At 37.2% G+C, this 27,162-nt stretch overlaps 1 protein-coding gene across 10 annotated transcripts in view; it reads right to left on the reverse strand.

The window, feature by feature from the left end:
* Nucleotides 1–27,162, reverse strand: part of HECW2 (HECT, C2 and WW domain containing E3 ubiquitin protein ligase 2) — a 507,687-nt gene that overhangs the window by 326,770 nt on the left and 153,755 nt on the right. The window contains exon 1 of one of the 10 annotated variants that reach the window (XM_072612730.1): nt 7,545–10,151. The exons of the other annotated variants lie outside the window; for them this stretch is intronic. The gene's annotated coding sequence lies outside the window, so the exon portion shown is untranslated. Of the gene's footprint in view, nt 1–7,544; nt 10,152–27,162 lie in introns of those variants that run through there. 10 annotated transcript variants of the gene reach the window in all.

Below are 27,162 nucleotides of genomic sequence, written 5' to 3' on the forward strand. Positions count from 1 at the left end.
TAAAAAAGGCTGTCTGGTGAGGCTTTAAAAATAGCTGAGTTAAGAAGGAAAGGGAAAGGAGAAGGAAAAAGGGAAAAATATACAATTGAATGCAGAATTCCAGAGAATAACAAGGAGAAATAAGAAGGTTTTCTCAAAGGAGCAATGCAAAGAAATAAAACAATAGAATGAAAAAGACAAAAAGTCTGTTCAAGAAAATTAGAGGTATCAAGGGAAAATTTCAAGCAAAAATGGGCATGATAAAAGACAGAGAATGGTAAAGATTTAATAGAAGCAGAGTTGGCAAGAATACAAAAAAGAACTATACAAGAAAGAACTTAACATCACCGATAACCACCATGGTGTGATTATTGATCTAAAGCCAGACATCTGGGAACATGAAGTCAAATGGGTCTTTGGAAGCATTGCTAACAATACAGCTAGTGGAAGTGATGGAATTCCAACTCAGCTATTTAAAACCCTAAAAAGCTGTTAAAGTGTTACACTCAATATGCCAGCAAATTTGGAAAAAATAACAATGGTCGCTAGATTGGAAAAGATCAGTTTACATCTCAATTCTAAGAAAGGGTAATGCCAAGGAATGTTCAAGTTCCCAAACAATTGTGCTCATTTCACATGCCAGGATGTTTACGCTTAAGATTCTGTAAGCTAGGCTTCAGTGATATGTGCACCAGAGGATGACAAGAAAAGCAGGCTGATTTTCAAAGAGTCAAAGGAACTAGAGACCAAATTGCCAACATTCACTGAATTATGAAGAAAACAAGAAAGTTTCAGAAAAACATGGAGTTCTGCTTCACAGACTTCACTAAAGCCTTTGACTGTATGAAACACAACAAAATGTGGCAAGTCCTCAAAGAGATGAGAGTACCAGATCATCTTACTTGTCTCCTGAGGAACCTGTAGATGGGCCAAGAAGCAACAGTTAGAACCAGAAATGGAACAATTGACTGCTTAAGATTCGAAAAGAAGTATGACAAGGATGTAATTGTCACCGTATTTCTTTAACTTATATGCAGAGTATATCATGTGAAATGCCAGGCTGGGCAAATCAAGAGCTGGAATTAAGGTTGCTGGGAGAAATATCAACAACCTGAGATGTGCAGATGATACCACTCTGATGGCAGAAAGTGAAAAGGAATTAAGAAACCTTTTGATGAGGGTCAAAGAGAAGAGTGCAAAAGCTGGCTTAAAGTTTAACATAAAAAAAAACTAAAATCTGGAAACTGGTCCCTTGACTTACTGGCAAACAGAAGGAGAAAAAATAGAGGCAGTGTCAGATTTTATATTCTCAAACTCAAAGATCACTGTCATCCAAAGATGACAACTGCAGCCATGAAATTAAAAGATGCTTCATCCTTCAAAGGAAAGCTATGGCAAATCTGGACAAAAGAAACATCATCTCGTCAATAAAGGTCAATTTAGGTCAATATAGTCAAAGGTATGGTGTTTTTTTTTTTGCAGAATCAACACATTAGAATAATGGATCTACAGAAGACTTTTGAGAGTCCTTTGGCTGGCAAGGAAGCCAAATCAGTCAATATTTTGAAAAATTAATTCAAACTATTCACTGGAAAATCAAATACTGAAACTGAAGCTTCAATACTGTAGCCACATAATGAGAAGATGTGACTTATTGGAAAAGACCCTGATGCTGGGAAAAATTGAAGGCAAAAGGAGAAGGATGGCAGAGGATCAGATGAGTGGATAGTAAGTATCATGGAAATAACCAACTTGAACTTGAACAGACTGAGAGATAGTGAAGGATAAAAGGGCTTGGTGTGCTATGGTCCATTTGGTCACAAAGAGTTGAACATGACTGAACAACAACAAAAATCTAGACAAGAGACTTTTTTTTAATCATTTAGCTTTTCTTATACATTTTGTTAAACCATCAATAGTCATGAATTTCATTTAGAAGACTGTGATATTCCAGAACTTGATGCAATTCCTAAATGTCTTTTGGAAATGGTGACCCTTGAGAGATAAAGGCAGTCAGTGGCGAAAAAGCAAAACAAAAACACAAAATTCAAGTCAGATGAGGTCAGTTCCTCCTCTTCCATCTATTTGTCCTCTATCTTTTACAGCCTACATGCATACTTCCTTTTTATGAATTTCCAAAGTATTCAGAGTCTATGTGATTGAATTTGACATTGTACTTGATCATGCTGTTTTATGTGAATAAAATTACTGTATTTGTATATTTCTAGACATACACATATATGTATATATACACATACACATGTGTATACAGATATATATTGCACATATATATACATGAGTACACATATGTATTTATACATATGTCTCAGCAATTAGAATGTAAGCTCCTTGAGGCAGGGAACGTATTATTTTTTCTTTGCATTCCCAGCATTAAGCATAATGCCTGGCACAGAGTAAATGGCTAACGATGCTTGTTGATTGATCGCTTAACCAAATCATTTGTATTCTTTATCCAGTCTAGGATTTATATTAGAAAAATTCGAGATTTTCACATTCTTAATTAAAGCCTTCTGTGAAAATGTGTCCCCATGCTCTGGTCTATTTAAAGTACTAGAAGCATATGGCATAACTGTTGTTTGGCATTACATATTTTAAGTAGAGATCCTTTGAATACTTTAATCCTTTTTCTAACTCTAAAATTAGGTAGAACACCACCATTTTTAACCTGGCTTCCACGACCCCTTCACTTGGGTGTTATTTTTATCCTCCCTAGAAGCCAAGTTACAATATTAGATACAATTCAAGCTAAGCCCAATTTTACACTCCTACTCTTAGTTACAAGAATAGCCTTTAAATTCAGTATTTTTGCCTTATATGTATACACAATTAGCCAAAAAACATATATTATGCACACACGTGCACACACATACACAAACTTACTTGGAAAATTCAGGATCTAGGTCAGGGATAGGCAAACTACAGCCTGCAGGCCAAATCTAGCCTACCACCTGTTTTTGTATAAGGCAAAAGCTAAGAATGGGGACTTTTAGCTTAGCAGTCATACAAAAACAGGTGGTGGGCCAGATTTGGTCTGTAGGTCCTAGTTAGCTGATCCCAGATATAAGTTGAAAAACAATAGATGACTGTGTTCCCTGGTGATTTCGATTGTATCTTTTCCACTCCATAACGATCTCTTATTGTTTAAAAAAACAAAAAGCCACTCACTACTCTATGAAAAATAAAAAAAAATAAATTAAGAGACTCCCTAAGGATTAGGCCTAGACCTTCTACGCCAAATCGTAAGAATATATATTTTAGTAAGTTTATTAGATTTATAATTTCTTTTCCACTATAACTTAAAAAAACTATCATTCTGTAATGATGAAATCTTAAGAGGAAAAATTTGTTCCAATCCAAAGGCATTTCTTAAAGACATCAAAAGGAAGTCACATTCTTTCTAAACAGATTCCAAGTACCACAGTGCATTATATATAGTAGCTGGGTCTAAAGTTATATCACTCTCCTTTTCTCTAATAGAATGTAAGATCATTTTATTTTCCTTGTCTCCCCAGTGCCTATCATAATGCCATAAACACATGAGACATTTTGGTATGTGTTATTAAAATTTCGTTGAAGTAATAAACATTTATCACAGAACTTAATTATTGTTCAATTATACAGACTTCAATGGAGAACTAGAATATTAAGGCCACAGGCATTCAGAGGTGCTATCATGGTGTCAGAAAGATACAATAAATAGACATGTGTCTTGTCATACATACTGGCAGCCAAGAATATTTTGTTATTTAGTCATTCAGTTGTACCTGACTTTGTGACCCCATAGACCACACTGTCCATGGGATTTTCTTGGCAAAGATATTGGAATGGTTTCCAATTTCCTTCTCCAGTGGATTAAGGCAAAAAGATGTTAAGGGGCTTGACTGGGGTCACACAGCCAGTAAGGGTCTGAAGCCAGATTTGAACTCAGGTCTTCCTGACTCCATGCCTGACACTCTATCCACTGCAACACCTAGCTGCCTTGTACGTTGTTGTAGACATTGTTTATATCCAGTTCAACTCTCAGAGACATTATTTGCCCAAGATCACACAGGTAACAAATGACAAAGGTAAATTTTGAATCCATTTCTCTCAGTTCTAAAGCTAGGATTCTTTCCACTGTAGCACATGGGCACTAGTGACACGTGAAAGAGCCACCGGGTCAGTATCATAGACTAAAGTTTTAAACTCTTGACAAGGATGGGCCATGCAAAGTTACACTCAATATATTCTATGGGTGACTTCAGATAAATGAGTATGCATATTCATTATATTGTACTCTTTGTAAACAAAAGAAACATTTCTTTGAAGACTAAAAAATATTTTATGCTTAGAATACTTTAATGAAATCATTCTTTTAAATTCATTTTTTCTATGCTCTCTATAGAAATCTCTTTGGCCAATGACATTCATATATGGGATTGTCACCAACAAGTTTATTTTTAGTTGACTTAAATCTTCAGAACACTCTGGAATTCATGAGAAGGCTCTATAAAAACCATCTCCATGAGTACAGATGCCACTAGGAAGTCTGACAAGATTCCATTCAATGTGTATAGATTTGTATAAGATTCTAATCAATAAATCTGTTGATTTATAACTAAATTCTTTAAATCACAGTGTGCATATATACACAGAGATATGTACACACATGTGTATACACATATGTATATACACACCTATGTACACACATGTAGGAGATGCCTACTGGACAACTTAGAGAAACAACAACTTTCCCAACCCATCCCTAGGAGAATTCAAATAAGCTTACCCATCAATTCAGCAATACCACTACTAGATCTATTTCCAAAGATTAGGGGAAAAGGAAAAGAATCTATATGTCCTAAAAGAACTTATATGTTTCCTCTTTGTGGTGGCAAAGAACTGGAAATTGCCCATCAATTGGGGAATGGCTGAAAAAGTCATGATATATGATTGTGATGGAATACTACTGTGCTATAAGAAATGATGAGTTCAATGATCTTAGAAAAACATGGAAAGACTTGCACAAAATAAAGCAAAATGAGAAGAACCAAGAGAACACTGTATACAGTAACCACAATATCGTTTTAAGAATGACTTTGAGCAAATAAGTCATTCTATTATAAATACACAATTTAACTGCAAAAGACATAAAGATGCTATTTGTATCCAGAGAAAGAATTGATAAATATAAGTATGTATGGAATAATTTTATATACCTATTTATGTCTAATAGTAGCCATCTTCAGGGTGAGAGGGAGAAGGAAAAAAAGGAGAAAAAAGAAATTATATGTAAATTATATATATATTCATTACATATATATATGTAAATGGAATAGTAAGTTGCATGTAATAGATTATCAGTTTCATGTGCAATCTTTTTACTATACTATGTTATGGAAATTCTTGTTTTATCCTATAAAGTTTTTTTTTAAGTTTACCTAGTTGCATACTTGTCTTCAGTATGTGAAAAAGAACTACAGAGAAACTAAGGTACTTTATTGGCATCTGAACAAGTGAGAAGTACTGTCTTTGGTGAGGAAAACCCCTTACAAGTATTAAAGAGGAGAAAAAGTATCATTATTTGTAATTACCTTATCTGAATGTAGAATTTGGTGCTCAAGATACCCAAAATAAGAGAGCAGCCTGTCCCTCCTCCCTCGGCAAGCTTCTGTGAAGCTAGAGGTTGGCAGAAGTAGTGACCAAGGGGGATGCCTTCAGCAAGAGGATACCTCTAGTTTTATCATTTCACCACTATACTTGCAGTGCAAGGACAAGCCAAGTATGGTTCCACCTACCTGTAATCCCAGCTCCCAGAAGGCTGAAGCTAATGGATGTCTTAATCTTAGCAGTTCTAAGCTGCATTGGGGTACATTAAATTTGACATCAATTTGGTAAAACCCTAGGAGTTGGGAGCCTTTAGGTTGCCTAAGGAAGAGTAAAAACTGATCCAGGTCAGACATGGAATATATCAAAGTTCCTTTGCCAGAGTGGAACTCAGCAGAGAGTCCTCCCTGTTGCCAGACTGGGTAAGGCAGGGATACCTAGTCTTTACATAAATAAACAAAGAATACTGAAAGGAAAATTGTCTCCTCTCTTACATGGAAAACTTTGAAAGCTGTTCCCTCCATGATGATGAAAACTATCCAATTAATGGCTCAACAGAGGATTTTTACATTTTCCTAAGAGTAATATCTAGTGACGCCCTACACACACACACACACACACACACACACATGCATGCATGCACACATGCACATATGCACACATACACACACTTTGAACAAAGCAGAATTGCAGGAGGAGCCAGGCTGAGAAAGAGAAAATAGGAAGTAGGAAGGGAAAGAAGAGAAATCTTACATACTGAGAATCTAGCTGACTGATAATCTACATAGACCTTAGGAAGAAGTTTGCTCACTGGAGATTGTATGCATGGGCATGTAAATTAAGGCTAGAAGGTCATCAGATGAGAAAACTAAAGACCAAGAAAATGAAATTACTTCTCCACAGTCATCCACAATAAGTACTTACATAGTAAGTAGAGGAAGTCAGATTCTAATTCAGTTTCTCTGATTTCAGATCAGAGAATTGTTATCCAAATTACTATCCATAGCAGCCTCTCTTTAGAAATCTAACTTGATTTTTATTTTTCAAATTTTCCTTCTTTACGTTTGTGAAATATGTAGAGGTGAATCACTGTTAACTTATATGATATTATAGGTAGTGATTTTCCCAGAGGGAAGATTGGAAGGGGAGGAAGTGCTCCAAGGTAAGGGTTGAAAAAGTTCCATCCAAATGAACTTGAGACTTTCATACAGTGAAAGCCTTTCTCATGAGACTTACTTTTCCCCATTGTTCAACATTACTTCTCCAGATGCCTGCTAGCCTGTATTCAGCCTGACCTTTACTCCTGGAAATGCATTCTTTCCTCACCTTTCTGCCTCTTTAAAGTCTTACTTCCTCTTCCAAAACTCAACACATCCCCCACGAGATCTTTCCCGATCTCCCCAGTCAACATTCTCTCCTACCACCAAAATTACTAAGAATTTATGAATTTATGAATTTATGAATTTATGAAATTTAAGAATTTAAGAATTTATCCTAAAGGATAGGCCAAGAATTAACCCTTGGTCCCTTTTGTCGTTGCATTTCCAATGCCTATCACAGTGTCTGGTATGAAGTAAATATATAATAAATGATTGGTAAATTCAATTGTGCATGCATATATATAGATGTGCATGCATGTATATAGATATATCAAGTCATTCTGCTTACCAACAGTTATATCTTATAAAATTCAATTCAACAACAATCTGAGTATCTACTGGGTGCAAGGCATTGTATTGCAATAAAATCTAATGACTAGCCAGAAAAAGAATGAATACTAAAAGCCAAGTAGGGTTTGCCTCCAACAAGATGACAATCCTCAATGGATAATCTAAAATATCATTAAGCTGAAAAAAAGTATTTGCTATTAACTCCAATGGGCATCTATAGCTTGAAAAAACACAGCTCTAGAAATGAGAATGACACCACAGTTGTGGTTCTTTTTGAAATTTTCTTACCTTATCCTGATTAGTTAAGAACAAAATATCCATTGGGTCATAGACCCACAAGGCCACACATTTTCATTTAGACTGGTGATTTTTCTCCCAAAAGAAAATCCTCTGGCCTTTTTCTCTTCCCAGTTGACCTGTATAATGCTGAAAGAATTAATTTTCATGTTAATCATACTAACTTCTTCATTACCTCATTCAAAACCCTTCAGAAAGCTCCCTATTGCCCTTCAGCAAAGTTAACTGCTGACAACAGGCTTGAATTCTCTTCCTTGCTGGCAACAGTAATTTAGCCCTGTCTCCCATTATGCCCCAGTTTGTATTCCCAAGCCAATCAAGCCAAACTATTCAACTTCTAAACAAGAAGAGACTGCCTAGCTCCCTGCCTTACAGAAGAATACAGGCTAGACTATGAGCTTATCTATTTTCTAACCAGTCCAGGGGTAAAAGTACTCTAGACTGAGGCCATACCATCTTATTTCTGAACCTACAGGGGATTAAACTGGCATAGTGAAGAGTTTTGGGTTTGTACTCAAAAGGCCTGTATTCAAATTCTAACCCGGCCATTTGCTATCTTTTAACATTGGACAACTTACTTAATTTATTGGGGACTCAGTCTGCTCATCTTTAAAACTGGGGGCAGATTTGATGAGATAACCTTCTTCCAGCTCTAAATCAATGCCTCTCCCTATGATCAAGCCACCAATATAGCTCACAAACTAAGCTTTATTCCTCGAATTCTCTAAACTGGGGTTGACGAAACCAAGTCCAGTAACTTTCCAGGCCCCCCAGAGTCATGTTATTCAAAGGATTATAGATTTAGAAATGAAACAACCTTAGAAGTCCAATTCATACTCATTTCATACATAAGAAGACCAAGAAGTTTTTGTGTTGAACAAATAAGTAAAAGTGAAGGAATGGAATATTATGAATACTATGGATAATGAAGGCAGGGATAGAGGGGATGAAGCTCAGTTCAGTGTCCTATCAGCCTCCACAGAGCCTACATGGGAAGCAAGGAAGGAGAGTTCCTATAATAGAGGACCCAAATGGGCAAACACCCAACATACACAAGAGGGCCTGCTATCACAGGTTCTTTGATCTGCCTTTCTAAAAGGAAAGCAAGTTTTGAGGGGTCAACAATCACTTTAATCAAGCACATACATCATGCACTTAGTTCAGGGGGAAAAGTCAGCACCCTGAACTTCAGAGAAATCAAAAAACAAACAAGGCTTCCAACTGTCTGACATAAACAATACATATACATCATAGATCAACAGAGAGATCCAAATGTCAGACCATCATACACATACATGTTACTAGAGAGAGAAGCACCAACATTTGGGTTTTCAAATCTGGGGGGCTGCTTAACAACTGCCCAGAGTCTCTTCTGGTCAAATACTTCCAATCATTAAGCCCCAAAGTAAAACCTCACTTCAGAGTACTTACACATTTTTCAGAGCCAGAGGGCATCACAACCCTCAAGAACCAGTGCTTCATTAACAAAAGGTGTAGACCCTCTTACAAATCTTCCTAGGTCCATTGAGGGGGTGAGGAAGATCTTCCCATTAAGAAGGAAAATTATATTAATAAGCAAAAATGCATTATCAATACAGGGATTGAATTTAGAGATTTAACAAGAATGAAAGGGAATTTTCTAAATCCAAGCTAGATAGTTCTCAAGGGTCAAGGATCTCAAATTAGACAAAGACAAGACCCAACCCCCATCCCCCCAAACATAGGATTAATATTAGCTGGGAGATTTTCTGCAGGTTTTTGTTAGATTCCTGGCTAGGGGTAGGGGCTCAAAAAGCATTAGCTTGCCTTTGCCAAGGAGATGCTACATAGCCATTAACACCTTGGCAGATGGGAGCACAGAGTAGTACATATCCCTGAAAGGCTGAAAACTCTCTCTGCACATTATTATGATTTTTTTAAAGTAAGTTTGTATTTCTATAGACTCTCAAAAGATTTTTTTCTAAAACCTTTGAACTAATTTTTTTTAAAAAAACAAAATTTATGATAGGCAATATGTCCTAACAATAGGCCTCATAAATCTTAGTGTTGTCAAGGCTATAATGTGACCTTGGGTAAATTCCTTAGCCCAGGTTTAATGGACTTTATCTTCATTTAAAAAAAAATAAGAAAAAGAGCACAGCTGTATTGAGCACCCTCTGTAATACAAAATGGTTCTCCCAAACTATTTCAAGGAAACTGGCTACTACTAGCAGTATTTTTCTTAGTGACCCCCAAATATTAATGAATCTAGTAAAAGACATTACTTTTCAGAGACACCCCACTTAGGAATTGATTTACTTTTTATTCTTAACTCAACAACAACAAAATAAACTGAGCATTTCCATATATAAAGTAGAACAGAAAAACTGATTATACATGAAACTGAAAATCTCTATTATTTATAGCTTACTTTTCAGTTTAATGAATTCACTGATAAAATTTTCAAAGCTGTCATATTTCTCTGTACTTCCTTCTGAACTACGCTTCATTTCTATATATACTTAAATGCTTCAATGACCTTTCCTTTTATCAAAATTTATTTTTTCAACTAGATAGTATTTATTTTCTGTTTCTCAAACTTCATTTTTAAAAGAAAGATAGAAAGAAAGAAAAAAAAACTAAACCCTTGCAACAAATGTGCATAGTCAAGCAAAATAAATTCCCACATTGGCCATGTACAAAAATAAATATTTTATTCTGCTTCAGGAATCCATCATTTCTGTCAGGAGGTACATTGCATATCTCATCATCAAAATGACATTTTTCTCTCTTTTTCTTTGTTCTTTTTTGAAACCACATTGCCAGTACCTTTTCAAATCTTACTAACTCTCAAACTAGAGGGGAAAATAAAGCAAGAAGGAAAAGTCCCCTGTGACAGTTATGTATAGTCAACCTAAAAACCTCCCACATTGGTAACATTTAAAAGTATATTTTATATATATATATGCATATATATATACACATGTGTGTGTATATACATGTACATATATGCATATATATATACACAGAGAGATCTATATAACTATGTCTATTCCTATCTATATATATATACATATATACATATGTATATACATATATATACGTATATATAGACACACACATATACATACACACACACATACACACACACATATATATGTGTATATATATATATATATATATATATATATATATATATATATACACACATATATACATATAATTCTGGATGTCCTGACTTCTTAAAATATCTGTTTGAACAGAAAATAAAACAGCATATTCTGTTAGGCCCACAAAGTCCCTCTTGCATAGAACCTATTGCACAAATATCAAACCAGGGGTAGAAAATCTGCAGCCTCGAGGCCACATGTGGCCCACTAGGTCCTCAAATGTGGCCCCTTGACTGAGTCCAAGTGTTACAAAACAAAACCTTTTTTAAGGGGATTTGCTCTATGAAATGTGGATTCAATCAAAGGGCAGCACCTGCGGACCTTGAATGCAGTCCCAGCATTCCTTTCCCCAGCCTCATTTATAATTGCATCAATGTTAAAGAACAATCCAGTTTCTCAGCTAAAGCTCCTATATTTCCACTGTGCTTCATGCCTCCTGTGCCTCTCACAAGCTTTCTTGGCACCTCACTTGACAGTGTGACACAATCCTACCAATATATTTTAAACGATCAAAGTTTTCACAACTCAGTTGATGCTACTAATCTTGCAAAATCCTGGGCAACCTGCAAAAATACAAGCTACTGACAAGGAAAAGCTCAAATACTGGTAGAAATCTCTGCAATGATGTTTGAACTTGAACCCAGGGTCTTAGTAGCAAGAGGTCAGCAATTTATGGCTTATGTAAAGGCCACCAGTTAGGGACCATCTGTTTATCTGACAGCTTTCTAATTAGTTCCCAGCTTGCACTACTTAATCTTTCTTTCTCAAATATTCAAGGTGATTGCATCATTATAGCCTAAGGATCTATTTAAAAAGCAAAATAAAAATCTGCCCAACATTCCTATAGCACAGATAAAGTTAGTAAGAAAACAAAGAAAAAAATCTGCATGGGAACTCCATTCTCATTAACTAATAGTATGGTTGAGTTTGATCATTTTTTTCAGTTTTCCTCCATCCTTCAAAGTACTGCACTAATACATAGCCATCTCTAGATTATCGGTTTCCTTTTTCAGTCCCCAACCATAAATAAAAGCAACCAAGCTTTTAAAAAGCAAGGCTGTAGTCTTGTGTTGTGATAATATCATCACTTTGGAAATAAGTTGCAAGAGAGGTGTAAAATAAGGGAAGAATTTTGACATTTCCCTACTCATTAGAAGTGGGTCATAACCCTCTAAAGTTACACTTACTGATAGTTAATTCACAGACCTAGAGTCAACTAAATGGTTCAATGAACAAAGTGGCTGAGCCTGGAGTCAGGAAGATCTGAGTTTGAATCCAGCCTCGGATACTTACTAGCTGTGTGACCATGGGCAAGTCACTTTCTCAGCCTCAGTTTCCTAATCTGTAAAACGGCACTAATAATGGCACCTACCATTCCAGGATTGTTGTGAGGATCAGATGAGCTAATATTTGTAAAACATTTGGCACAGTGTCTGGCACATAGTCGTGTTTGTCCTTCATTCTTGAAGAAGACCATGACATCAAGATGATGACATGACTTGCAGTTGACTTTGATTTGAGTGAGGGAGGGCTGTGCAAGGTCACCAGCCTCACTTTCTTCTCCTGAGCCATCTGGATCCAATGACCTGATATTCATCAGGAGGACTGGAGATGGCCCAAGATGCAACGGGAGATCCTGGCCCTTTCAGGTTAAGATCTTATCACAATCTTTGAGATACACTCATTCAATGAATAGGCTTCTTTAAGTTACTCAAGGGATGGCTTCTTTAATCAAAAAAAAAAAATCAAACTGGGAGAGGAAGACCCTTAGGGTACCTGGGTAAAAGAGAAACAATCACTATTTAGTTATTACATCCACTCTGCACTAAGTGAGTGGGAACTTGATGTCCAGTCTATGAACTCCAGAGTGAATTGGGTTTAAGGTTTGATCTTTGAGCAAGAAATGTATCCAGTAAACCCAAAGGAAAAAAAGGCAGCTTTTGGCCATGGAGTTTACCTTCCCCTGGGCAGAACTCCAGAGGACAGAGAGGAGAGAGAAGGGAGGGGAGGAGATGGGAGAGAAGAGGAGACGAGGGGAGGGAAAGGGAGGAGTTGCTACTCACTCACGGGTTGTGTTTGTCCTTTGTTCTCAAAGAGGACCATGACATCAAGATGATGACATGACTTGCAGTTGACTTTGATTTGAGTGAGGGAGGACTGTGCAAGGTCACCAACCTCACTTTCTTCTCCTGAGCCATCTGGGTCCAGTGGCATAATATTCATCAGGACTGGAGATGGCCCAACGTACAATGTGAGACCCTGGCACCCTGGCCCTTTCAGCCTAAGGTCTTATCACAATCTTACTATACATGAGATACACCCATTTAATGAACAGGTTTCTTAAAGTTACTCAAGGGATGACCCCTTTAATAAAAAAAAAAATTAAACTGGGAAGGCACATAGTAGGTACTTAATAAATGCTTATTTCCTTCCTAGGTACTCCTTTACAAGTAAAGATCACTGCCCCTCACAATAAAGGTCACTGGACAGTTATTTAGCTTTCTTCCAAGTTTGAATAAAATGTTTGTTTCATTTGTATAGAACTGGCCTAAGACTTATTTTAGTTCTTCCTCCTGAAGAAAGGTTAATCATGATCCTTCAGCCGTATGGAAATCTATGGATTTTTCCAATATTTGAAGTCAGATTGAGAAAGAAAATATGGAATGTCATGGCAGCAGCTACGCAGATTACCAATGCATTCTTATATAGTCTGTATTCCCTGGTACCCACCTGAGCAATCAATATTCTTTTGCTAGCTCTTTTAAATCTTCCTTTTCTACTCTCCATTCCTCACCTTTTCCAAACTTTCTGCTGAGCCTGATGGCAAATGATGGTGCCACTGGAAGGAGCACCAGGAAAGGCCCCCTTGGTTATAAACTTCACCACCTCTTTCCTCTCCAAATTCTAATTTTGTCTAGCTGACCCAAAAGAGAAAGAAGGTAATTCAGAGATGGCGTCAAGATGCTAAAGCCTTTTCCTAAAAAGACTGAGATGTAACATTCAATCTTCTCTGGCCCGTATACTCTGTTTTTAATAAATTTTAACAAATTCTGTGCCTAAATACGTTTGTGTGTGAGGGTATCCTCACACAGAAGTCACTTCAGATGATCCTTCTCTTAGAACTGTAGTTTAAAATATAATCAGTTTTTACTCCATTGTTAGCTATTCCACAAGAGAAAGAATTTACTCCCTATAAAGACTAAGGAGGAAACAAAATAAGAGTGAAGGCAACAAAATTGTGTCTCTTTTTCATTCCCTTGGAAACTCCTGTGGCCTTTGACAATAATAGCTCAATTATCTTGCAATATTAGCAATAAGGTGCTCCACAAGAATGAATTTTTCTGTTAATAAGCATCAAAATTCTTTCTTACTTTTATACAGTTTTGGGTGCAAATCTTGCTCAGATATATTAGGATTATATTTTTAAGGTCATGAAAAATGCAGAGGTCATCTAGTACAACAAATATTAATCAGAATGCGTTCAACATAATTTAAATTCTCCTTGATCACAGAATCTCAAAGCTGGAAAGAACTTTAAAGGTCATTTAATCCAATCTATAAATGAATCGATCAATCAACAAGTATTTGTTAAACATTTATTATATACCAAGCAAAGTGAAACAATTCCTATTCATGAGGAATCCTACCATCTAATAAGGAAGACAAGTACATATTAAAAATATACAGAATAAATGCCATCAGAATAAGTGCAAGTAAGCAAAATAGTTCAATACAACATTCCCAACAAGTGATCAGCTTGGGTTGACATCCCCACTCTTTCCCTCTTGTCAACTCTGAAAACAAATGACCAGAAAATCGCAAGGTTATACAACCACTATTAATTCTAAAAATACCAAAGAGTTCACATAGTTTGTTAACTCTAAGAAATAAAATAAAAACAAGATAAAACCAAAGCACTGACAGTGGTCATAAGCAAAAAGCTTTCTATATTCCATTGGAGGGAAAATAGATGCATGTGCCAGGGAGAGGAGATCCACTTTGGTATGGGCAAATCTCAACACATATACCAATGACTATACAAAGAGCTGTAGCCCTGACAATGAGGGGTAAAGGAAACAGTGATTCATAGCAGGGCTTCAGGACCAGAACATGGGCCCTGCAGGTGGTTGTCTAAGCTCAGGGACCACTTGGGGCTGGTGAGAAACAATTCTGGGATTTTGTTTCAGCAGAGTTCATCCAGAGGGTAAGTGCAAAGGGTTGATGTTACGTCAAGCTCAGGACATAGCCTGCTTGCTGGGCTTTAGCTCTGGAAAAGAGGGTGTCTCCTAAGAGAAAAAAGATAGGAGTAAAAAGAGGGGGATGATCTTGGCATGGGAATCCTGACATTCTATATGGAAATATTTCTGGTCAGCAAGACAATATATGGTGATTTGTAAGATCTTGGGACATCTGCCAAGTCTGATGGACTGGCACTTTGTGACTTTTATGCCTTTAAGTGATAAGGGCACCAGGCAACACAATACAGCTGGAGTCTAATAGAAAGTTTATATCAAAGAAGGAACAGTGTAAGCCTTAGTTCCACAATCAAGTCCCAGAGACAGCTTTTTCCTTTCTTTTTGGGAAAAACTAGCCTAATTCATGGAAAGAAGAGAAGGTAAAATCCTGGTAGATGGTTTTCTTATCCTATCTGGAGTTTGTGAACTTGAATGGGAAAAAATATCTTTTTTACTAGCTTCTAATTGAAATTTAGTATTTCCCTCAATTATTTAAAAATATTGTTATGAGGAGTTATAGACTTCAAGAGTCTGCCAGAAGGCTCCATGAGAGAAAAAAAGGTTAAAAACCCCTAAATGAAAGAATTTGCTTCATAACGTTTACATTATTTGTAAAATCGGGGTATAAACCACAATCCCATTTATAGTTTCCACTCCAGCCACCAAATCAGGGTTACATTTCTCCATTCTCCTGCTCACACACAACTACCCAAAAGCTTAATGTCATTTCAGCATTTTCTCCAGATGCTCAGCACCATGAAACAGCATTTGAATCAAACATTCATTTTAAAAAGCTCTACAGTTAAAAATCTTTTCACAGTAATCTGCTCAGGAATAAAATGGGGCAATGATACTAATTACCATTCTGAAATCAATAAGTCCTTTAAAAGAGGATGATGGAAACAGCTGAACAAATTTCAGCCTCAAATGATAAAATTTCTCCTGAAGTGAAAATGAGTATTGTTCTTACTGGACTCCATAACTGAGTTCATTTTCTAAAGAGTACAGTCTAATATCATTATATGTTGCCTACCTTCAGACACAGCTACATACTTTAACCTAATCTAACTAGAACATAAAGTGTATGAAGAGAAGAGGTCCAGAAAGGGAGACAGCCAGATTGCGGAGGGTCTTCATTACCAGACTGGAGAAGGTTCTTTTGGTGTTGTTTGGTTTGCTTTTTTGTTTTTTATTCCAACAGGAAAAAATAAAAATTTCCCCTGAAAGCACCATTTCTATTTGGACCACTGGTATATAACACACTATCATCTATCAGTAACTCAGCTGTAAAATGTGAGAAGGGCTGGGGCCAAGCGTGACAAAACTCTCATGTTAGAAGAGAACCTCCAGATTAAATCATTAAGTTACTATCGATTAATAGGTATTGGAGGAAACAGATCACAACATACAAAAGAGAAGGGATAAGCTGATCTAAATCATTAAGTATCTTCATGGATAGCATCTTAGAATTGGAAGAGACTTTATAAGTTCCTATTAGTTCTTACCAAGTCAAAGGAAGGTGTAAAATTTTCAGTACCTGTTCTATACATACTAGGTGCTTAAGAAATGGTTAGATGAATAGACTTCCTTCAGGGAGGAAGTCATGAACTTAGGAAGAAGGAAGGAAGAGAAGGAGGGAAAGAAACATCACCTGACATCATCAAAAGAAAGTATTAGACCAGGGGTGTGCTGGAGCCAGGTTAAACAAGCTCATGAGAGCCAATTGTTAAATTTTCAAAGTGAGCATTATATATGCTTCAGAAATCAGCAAATACTACAAATCAGGTCTTGATTTATTTTTTTAATTATCTAGATTTAAGAATGTGATAGATTAAACTTTAAAATGTCCAGCATACTCTTCTTCTTCTTCTTCCTCTTCCTCTTCTCCTCCTCCTCCTCTTACTCTTTATTCTCCTTTTTTTTTTTTTTTTTTTGAAAACTGGTTGTTAAGCATTTACCAGCATATCATAGTATCAAACAATGTGGAAATATGCTGCATGAGACTGAAATAACCAGAGGGCTGCAAGGTAATTCCTTTTGACTTCTTACAAACTCTTCTCATCAAATCTTCCTTTACAAATTTAACTGAAAAAATAGATACTACTTTGTTACTCTACAACTTTTACCCTTCAGAGTTTGGAAAAGCAAAGTTTCTGATCTGTGTGACCATTTCTGTTGGTCAGTTCAGCTGACATTTGTATATGTATTCTGGACAAAACCATCATAGTAACTCTGGCACAATTATCTAACCCATCCTCATCTTGTTTTCTAAAAATTCTTTTACTTTTGATCATACAGACCAACTTTATTCAGTTAACCATAAATAATATAAGCTTATATAATGTATATAAGCATATATAACATACAGATTAAATATATAACACATATGTTATATATTATATATGTTGTTATATTTTATGTATTATTTGTAATAGGAATATAATATAATAATAATATATAAAATGTTTTTGTCAGTCATTTCAGTTGCATCTGACTCTTAATAACCTCATCTGGGGTTTTCTTGGCAGAGATACTGGAGTGGTTTGCCATTTCCTTCTCCAGCTCATTTTACAGATGAGAAAACTGAGGCAAATAGGGCTGTCACTAGAGCCCAGGACCACACAGTCATTAAGTGTCTAAGGCTCAGTTTGAACTCAGGAAAATGGGTCTTCCTGGCTCCAAGTCCAGCACTCTGTACATTGCCTCCTAGCTGCCTGGCTCAGGGTTATACAACTATTATTACATGAGATTTCAACCCAAGTCTTTCTGATTGCTAAGTCCCATGTCCTCTTGAATTTGCTACATTTCCTTCTCAATACAGAGAAGTTTAAGATACCATTCTATAACTTTTTCTAGAACAGTAGGAAATAAAGACAGATTAGAATATACTTATGGAAGACTTTGAATACCAGGCTAAGAATCTCAGACTATCCTGGAGGCTCCAAAGAAAGGTCTTTAAAAGTGAAAATGATACAATTAAAACTACTAAGCCCTAAACTAGACCAAACCTTTTGGTTATCCACTAATGATAAAATTCACTGATGACCTAAAACTTCACTGAAATTAATAAATTCAAACCTTTGTATAGCTAGTACAAATTATAATAATAGCAGCAATAATCATAAGTAACATTTACAGAGTGCTTATTATATGCCAAGCACTTTACAATTATTATCTCATTTTGTCTTCAAGACAATCCTGGGTCATAGATGCTATTATTATTCCCACTTAACATCTGAGGAAACTGAGACAAACAGAGGATAAATGATTTGCCCAGGACCACATAACTAGTAAGTGTCTGAGGCTGGATTTGATCTTAAGAAAGGAGACTTCCTGACTCCAGGCCAGAGCTCTCTCCACTGGACCACCTCATTGCTCTACTAAGAAATAGTAAAGTTAAATTGCTTAATTTTTCTGGTTTCCTGGGACCACCATGAAGAGAAAAGCAGTCACCACACCCTGGTATGTATGCAAAACACTATGCTCAATGACTGACAAAAACAAAAACCAAATCAAGAAAGCCCTAATTACCTTCTTCTTAAAAAATCTAAAATAAATTCAGGATAGCACTGAAATAAAGAGCAAACTAAAAATCCACAGATCTGTAGCAGATTTAAGCAGACCTCAGAGGTCACAATCAGCTTGAGCCACTTGACCAGCAACATCTGTAAGTCATTTTATCCCTCATAAGACCAGGGTAAGCATGAGCTTAGAGAGCATAATTGGTCTCCTGGCATCAAATAATCACTTGGTCTAGACTAAGGTGGGGGAACCTGCAGCCTTGAGGCCACAAATGGCTCTCCAGGTCCTCAAGTGCAGCCCTTTGACTGAATCCAAAATTCAAAGAATGAACCCCTGTTTGTTCTGTGAAGTTTGGATTCAGTCAAAGGGCTGCACTTGAGGGCCTGGAGAGCCACATGAGGCCCTGAGGCTACAGATTCCCCACCCCTGGAATAAACAAAGGAGGAATGAAATTGGGATCTCCATTATATGTCAGAAGATGACAGAGGCAGACAGATCAAGTTGTTGAACAAATTGAGACAAAGTGGATCAGGTTTCATGAGGAAGCAGAGGACACCATGTGGTGAAGGACTGTTTCCTTCAAACGCACTGAGAAGAATCTATGCAAACCATAAGACTACTTTTTCATATGAGTCATACTTGCAGAAATAGAAAATGGTCACCACACATGACTTTTTTTAAAAAAACATGAAGTGGGAAAGGGGTAAGAAATCTAGATACCAGTAAAAAGAGAGACATCCAAGATAACAAATCTTTAAATAGACATATTACTTCATGTCCTTCTCTCTTGAGCTCTTTGAGTTTAGATAAACTAGTGCTTGGATGATAAACATGAAGTCCATTTATCGGCCCAGACTTGAAGTCTTTCCCAGTTGAGTAGGATCTACCAAAATTTCTGCTCTATTGGAATTGCCCTTGAGAACCAAGCCACCTCCATTCCATGATGACGCCATTGAAAGACGATGTGGGTAATGGAGTACAAAACCCGACCTACTCCCCAAAACAGCACTGAATTGGATTACTTTGCATGCAAGGAGCCATCCACAGAACAACAAAGAGAATGAGAGAAAATTCACAGTTGGATGGCAGGACTTCCCACACTGCATATGCAAATTAATGAGCATTTTAGTAGTTCCGAGGGGCCTCTGTGCTGAGCAGTTTATATTTTTTCCTTCCACTAGTTGGCTTTGGTAGTTCAAATACATCTCCTGTGTGGATCAGAGTATGCTGAGGAGCTGCAAGTCCCAGATATTCACATGCAAAAACAAAAACCACTCTGGGCTCAAGGAAAAACAGGGAATTTGGGAAATATTCAGAACTGGGTGTTATGTCTTATTATACATGTACATGAGTGAGTGTTATGTGAGAATTATGCATGTGCATGCTCAGCCATGAAACTTTAAATGCATACAAGGATGATGGGAAAATGAAAAAATATCAGAAGGAAGGCAAAAAGAGGGGCAAGAGCTGGAAAAGACTCCAAGTTCAGTGTGTAACAGCATGTCACTGCAGTTTGATTTGGAGAGTAAGGAGAAGCAGAGAGGCCCAAAAGGAAGCCTGGTTATCACCAGAGAATAATACTGAGTCCCTGAACACAAATTTGAAACACCGTCACTATACTGATGTCATTAAAAACCTGTAGTCCCCAACATGCCAAATCCGAGGTTTACAGTAACTCTCTGCCCAGTTAAAGATTAAATCCTTCCTGTTTATTCCTTGAAGGATTTAACCCTAGCCAAGTCTTTCTGGCTAATGCGGTAAAAAGTGAATCCTAACCTAGATAGAAACCTAGAATCTTCCAAGGAACCAAAATGACTTATTCAGCCCTATTACCTGCAGAAAGGGCCTGCAAATAATTGGCTGAGTCCCTCAAGGCAATGTATTGTCAGATGATTTGACTTTGATACAGATGGTGCTCTAGGATGGGAGGCCAAAGGTCAAATGATTTTAATCATCTAAGAAATGTAGTAATTACCCACAAATGCAGGGCTCAAGCACTTTAAGAGTGTCATGAAATAGAATTTGCACACAAGACAGGCAATCCGTCAGACTAATGCATTTACCAGATATTATACTCATGGGTGAGGCATCATTAGACAAGCAGAATGTGACTGCTTAGATGGGAATTCTAAAATCCTTTCGTGATGCTTTCTATTTTTGAATCAGCTTGCTAAGGAAAGCATATAAACAAACCTCAGTGAGAACAAAAATGTGCTCAGCCACAAAACTTTAAATTAGCAATTAGATAATGTTGTCTTTTCTCTAATTCTTGGTCATTTTCTCCCATATTTGTTACAATCACACACCTATTTTATTTGATTAGGAAAATGCATATCTATGTCCCAGTATCATCTTTCTGGCTATGCATGCAAAGTCTTCCATCAGACTAGCCTCTAGGTTATTACCATCCTGAACAACAGGTTTGTCCTGGCATAAATCATATTTAGAACACACTCTCAAACTAGTAAATTTTGATCTTCTTTTCCAAGAACATAAAATAAAAACAAAACAACCTCTCTTCTCCAGTATCCCCAAAACCCTATTTGTTGCCTATCTTCTCTCAGACAGCAAAAGCCACATTTCCTAGGCTCTTAAGATATATCTTGCATCTGGAAACAAAACAGAAGCCCACTGGGGAAAGACTAAGCAATTGTGGGACACATCATAATGAGATATTCCTGCACTGTTAAGAAGCAATGATGAACACAGAAAAGAATTGGAAGACTTACATGAAGTGACGGCAAGTGAACTAAGCAGAAACAGGAAACAATATAAACAACGTCTAAAACATTGAATGAACAGGGCAGTTAGATTGTGCAGTGAATAGAGCCCCTAGAATGAGAAAGATCTGAATTCAAATTCAGCCTCAGACACTTACTAGCTGTGTGACCCTGGATAAGTCACTTAACCCTATTTCCCTGAGTTTCCTCATCTATAAAATGAGCTAGAGAAGAAGATGGCAAAGCACTCCAGTATCTTGCCAAGAAAACCTCAAATAGAGACTTGAAGAGTTGGACACAATTGAAGAGACAGAACAACAATGTACATAAAAAAGAACAACAAAATGAACACTGTATAGTTATAATAATTAAGCCTGACACTGAAGAAGAGAAGAAAAAAGGCAACTCCATTCCTTCTTTTCAGAGGTGAAAAATAGTGAGTGTGGAAACAGATTATTATTGGCAGATTCCACTGACTGTGTTAATTTTGCTAAACTATTTCTTTTTTTGTAATAAAGAGATGGCTCTCTAGACAGGGGAGAGAGAAGAGATATATCTGGTAATGAAGTAATGTAAAAAACAGAAGATTTTAAAAACTCTATCACATCTTATATCCAGTGATGCTTAATTTCTGTCTGATTATAATCATCTTTGGGCCTCAGTTTCCTTTTCTGTAAAAGGGCAGTGATAAAAATACTTGTACTGCCTACCTTATAAGTTTTGATAGTGCTTTGTTAATTTTAAAATTTTATAGAAATGCTACTAGTTATTAAAATTTCTATTGATGGTAGCTTCCATGATCATACAATCATAGATTTGCAGTTGGTAGAAACCTTAGAGACCCTTAAATCTATGCCCCTCATTTTATAACAAAGACTCTGCCACTGATTGACTCACAGTCAGTAGGCATGAAACTTACATGACTCAGCACAACTGTGAACTATCAGGATTCAAAGTAGATTGAGCCTTCAGATGCTCACAATTTAGCCTGAGCCTGAGAAACTGAACTCCAAAAAGAAAACAAACCAAAAAAAAAAAAAATCCACTTTGCTGCTGTTACAATAGTTTACCTCTCTGGAACACAAAAAGACTTCTGGAAGAGGGCCCTGAATCATATGTTCAAAATTACCCCCGGCTGATTTGCTAAAGATAGTAATTAAAAAAAAAAACAACATGGTGAAAATGTAATGGGGGGAGGAAGGTGAGCAATCATTAGCATGTTCAGCTTATGCTGTCTCTAACATGAAAAACTTGGAAAGCCAGCTTCCGTAGAGTCATGATGAAATGTAAGGGAAGTGTCTTAAAGAGCTCTGGAGCCTTTATAGATAGCCTATAATTGGTTCCAACCTGCTTATTCAGTTATTTCAGTTGTGTCTGACTCTTTGCAACCCCATTTGGGGCTTTCTTTGCAAAAATGCTGGAGCGGTTTGCCATTTCCTTCTCTAGCTCATTTTACAGATGAGGTAAACAAAGTTAAAAGACTTATCCAGGGTCATACAATATAGCTAGTATCTCAGGCCAAATTTGAATTCAGGTCTTCCTGACTCTGGACCTGGTACCCTATACACTGCGCCACCTAGCTGCTACTATGTGATAAAGGGTAGCCTTTTGGATTGGCTGTACAGCAATAGAGATTCAAAGGGTAATAGCCAAAAGTACCCTGATTTCTTTGGCTGACTCCTAGCCTGGTAGCATCTGGTAAGAGACAATGATGAATGAGAAGCCTTGGGCCCTCCCCTTCTGAAGCCAACATATGATCCATGCACATGAGCCTCTGTCTTTTGCTTCAACATCTGTGCTTTTATTTAGATAAAGAAGATTATAAGTTCTTACTCTGTGACACAGGTCAGGAAAGCAAACCACCAGAAAGTCCAGCAGTAGAAGCCACGCCAGATTTTTCAGGAAGTCTAGCATCAATGACCAGAGAAGTAGCAGTTTTTGGTCCAAGGCCAGTAGTCACTGAGCTAAGAACTTATCCAGCAGTGATGCCAAATATGGACATGAACTTGGTGGGACCAGCACTATATGGAAATTGTTTTAAGTTGGAACCCACTCTTTTCAGAGTCTGAGTCAGTATAGGGAAGAATGTGCCACCCAGGTGTTGGAGGGTGGATGTTTGTATTTCAATTCCTTTTACACCTTTGATGTATATATCCTTTTGTAAAAGTTAATCAATGCTCATTGTTTAAAGGATCTAGGGAGGTAATCATTAGAGGCTGGGATGCAGGTCAGAACACACCAGAATGGGGCCTTTATCCAATGACGTTGGAAAAGAGATACCTGGCGCCCTCTGAAAAAATTACTCTAACCACGAGAAGGTGATATAGCCATCCTCACTCTGAGAGAGCACAGTTAAGTATTCACTACATAGGTAATTCTTAAAGTCCCAAGTGCTCCATCCTAGTTATGACTATACCAGAAGTCACTAAAACAAATTTAAGCTTTTGCCATTAGTGACAAGAAGCAGGGCAGCAGCAATTTTCTCCAGTTACCTCTGGCAGAGTCATAATTAAGGTGGTTGAGGCAGGACAAATTTTTGAAGACCCAAAAGCCCTTAAAGGCCATGAGAACAGTTAACAAGACTATTTAATATGACTTGTCTGTAATACAGCGTATCACATTGCATAGTCACAATTCCTAGAGCATACATAATACACTTTCAGAAACTGTTATACCAGACAACTATCTTATTAGAGTAATAACAGTGCATTTGTAGTATAATAACTGAACAACATTCACAAATTTTCTTGAGATTCCAGTTTCTGAGGAAAGTAAAACTTTTAGAATGAATGTGCTGTACCCATCAAAAATATAATTTCTTAAATATAATTTCTTTCCTAAAATGAATCTGATTTTAATATGACAGTAATTTATTCCTTACTAATAAGGGACTTAATAACAAAGTTAAGTCTCTAAGTCAGAAAGGTAAATTCCAATTTGGCGCATGAAATTATAATTCTCAACAATTTCAAATATAAAAAAATCACTTTAAAGATATTTGAAATAAAAATATTGTCTCAAGATTGAGCCATCAATATATTTTGGAGGAATGTGAAATATACTTTTTTTTTTAAGAGAAAAGCAAAACAGAACACAACGTTCCAAGGGTTTCTTTGGCTAGGGACATGAGCCAGAAAGATTCTGTGAAAGGTACCCAGAAAATTTTACCCAGATCCTCATTCCAGGAAGGATGCTTTGACATTGGGGTTATATAAGCAACTGACATAAGGCTACATAGAAAGAACTGTATGACATGGGCCATGCAGAAATAACCCTGCCAAAGACTAAAGTCTGGGAAATCTATCCACTAGCAGCCATACCAAAAGGAAAAGCAGTAACCAAATTACCATTTTTGTAGTCAGTTTTCATTCAAGATGTTACTTCTCATCAAATATATTTTTATTCCAGAAGTTTAGAGGATTTTTTGGACAAAAATATTATGTTCTGGAAAGGCTTAGATAAGCTGTATGGTACACGTGGTACTATATATTTCAGCCTTAACCTTGACTGTCATAACTTTGAAGAAGAGAGACCTTAGCTTGTCTTTTACAACTATTAATACTTGAACTCTCATTACTGACACAAATAACCAAACTCTGCATATTTATAATGTTTGTGTATTTTAAAAATGGATACATTATTGTCACAAAAGCTTTCAAAAAGAGAACAGAGCACTGACTACGAAGGGAAAAAAAAACACAGAGACGACTTGGATCAGACATATTACAGATTCAGAGAAGCAATCTTGTGAATGCTTCTAGTAAGACCATAATTAGATAAGGAATAATCCCCAGAAATCCATTTATTTTACTTGCCCCTTCACAAGGCATGCATGGAAGTGTGAATTGGGCAGGTGATTCTTGGAAGACAAACTCTCAATTCAATCTTTCTGAGGTTCCAGTGAATTGAGAAATCAATGAACTAGTCACTTCTCATACGTCTAAAAAAGGAAAGCAGCCATTCCACATGTGAAGCAAACACCTAATCAGTTAGCCAATTGTGCAAGGTTCTGTCTAGAGAGGGGATGTGCCCACTGGTGCTGGAACACTTACTCAAAGGCAAATTATTAAACAGTGGGTAGGGGGGAAAAAAGCACAATCCTCTTTAGATAAAATTCAACATTAGTGCTTTCCGACACTTAGCAGGACAGAGTAGCCCTGCTGATGTACTGCCTGCTTACTGACATCCACTGAGAGCATGTTTTGCTTTGTAACAATCCAGCCATGGAACCATTTATAAATTCACTATTTCCACAAATTTATGAACATTCAATATCACTTAGGCTCTGAACAAAGCTCTATTCCCATGCTGTTGCTGTGGAAGTAGTTAACATTACTGGGTCATTTCGGTCTACTCAAATCTATAATAAAATACTGGTATTCTAGAACTCAATATTAAACCTACTCCAACGCCACATCAGATCTTCTCTGAATAGAATTGGACCCACATTTATGGCAGCTTACATAAAGGAGTGTCCTATGTATCAATCGGCATTTTAGACCTATTTATGAGGCCTTCCTCAACAAATCTGCTTGGCTTCTGGGCTCATCTTTGAAATGAGATGATAGATTAGACAGTCCTGGGGGTCATGTTTCAACTCTAGAGCTCTGTTCCTGCGAACCAGATAATCGTAGCAAACTACTTTCTACAAAATGAACTGGATAAAACCTAATTCCTTTCTAATAGACCTCACATTTCAGTTTTCAGCATTTGTAGAATATTAGGTTTCTCAGGAGTAAAGGACCTTCAAGACCACTAATTCTAACAATATCATTTTCTAGATAAGGAAACTGAAGTTAAAATGGAATTAATAGTCTAAAGTCATGCAGGTAGTATGTGGCAAAAATCGCATTTGAACGTCAGTTGTGACTCCAAATCGAAGACAGAACTGTAACCAAGAGATGTTACAGAGAAGTATTACCTAAGAGATATTACTTAAGAGGTAATAAGGAGGACTTTGCCCTAGGGTAGACAGCTGACCAAGGGTAAGACATTTCTCCTAGAGTGGAAGAGTTCAAAGATCACTGAATATATTCTCCTAAAGAAGAAGCCTTGGTGGTAGTCAGGGTTTGGTGATGGAGCATAATTGAGGGTCTTGTTGAGATCTGATAGTTATAGTAGGGAAAAGCAGGTGGTGAGCAGTTTGATTATCTCAAGCGGCTCCTTAGACAAGCTCTGGCTGGGCCTAAGCACTGAAAAGTAGGTGGAATCTTAGCCCTCAGGAACTTGTCCCCGGGGTTTCAATAGAAGTGACCCAAGGGTTGTTTCCAAGCACATCTTGTAGCCTGAGGACTAGCAGCAGACCCCACCCACAAATGATCTGCATAAAGGAAGACCCCCAGAGCCAGGGACAAGGGAGAATGGAAAGGAAGATGGTACCCATACTCATGTTAGAGGACCATGCCTTTATGGAGACCTCTCTGTCTACCCTCATCCTAGTGAACTCAACTCCCCAAACACTTGTTTGCCTTTGCTTCTCAAACTTTTCTGAGACTTGCAGTCTAGGAAAGGCAGCAGCATCCTTCAAGGTGAAGGCAGGGAGATGAGGGAAACACTTTAAGAACACCAGGTTTCTGTAGAGTCCAGACTTCATTAGGGAATCGGAAAATGCTTTCCCAGACTTAAGTATTCTCCATTATCTCAATACAGTCAGCCTTCACTTCAGGTGAAGCCAGAGAGGACCAGCTTCAGTCCCTGATCCTCTGCTGGATGGCCTGACTTTCCTGAGAATACCTCTGGCCCCACTTCCCCATCCATAATATTTTTCTCTCCCTCAAAGCTTTGTATTCTCAAGCTGCTTTAGGGAAGTGAGGGCATATGGGGAGGGTTTAGGGGCAGAGGTGCTCCTAGAAGTATAAAGGGAACCTCCTCCCAATTTTGATGATTATCCTGAGTCAAGAGACCAAGGACTGCCATTCTGGGAGGGTTTGGTTGACCAGTGTCTCCATGGAAGGCAAAATTCCAACAATGTGGATGACAGGAC

This window comes from Notamacropus eugenii, chromosome 5 (assembly GCF_028372415.1).
Source record: "Notamacropus eugenii isolate mMacEug1 chromosome 5, mMacEug1.pri_v2, whole genome shotgun sequence".
NCBI classification, from domain to species: Eukaryota; Metazoa; Chordata; class Mammalia; order Diprotodontia; family Macropodidae; genus Notamacropus; species Notamacropus eugenii.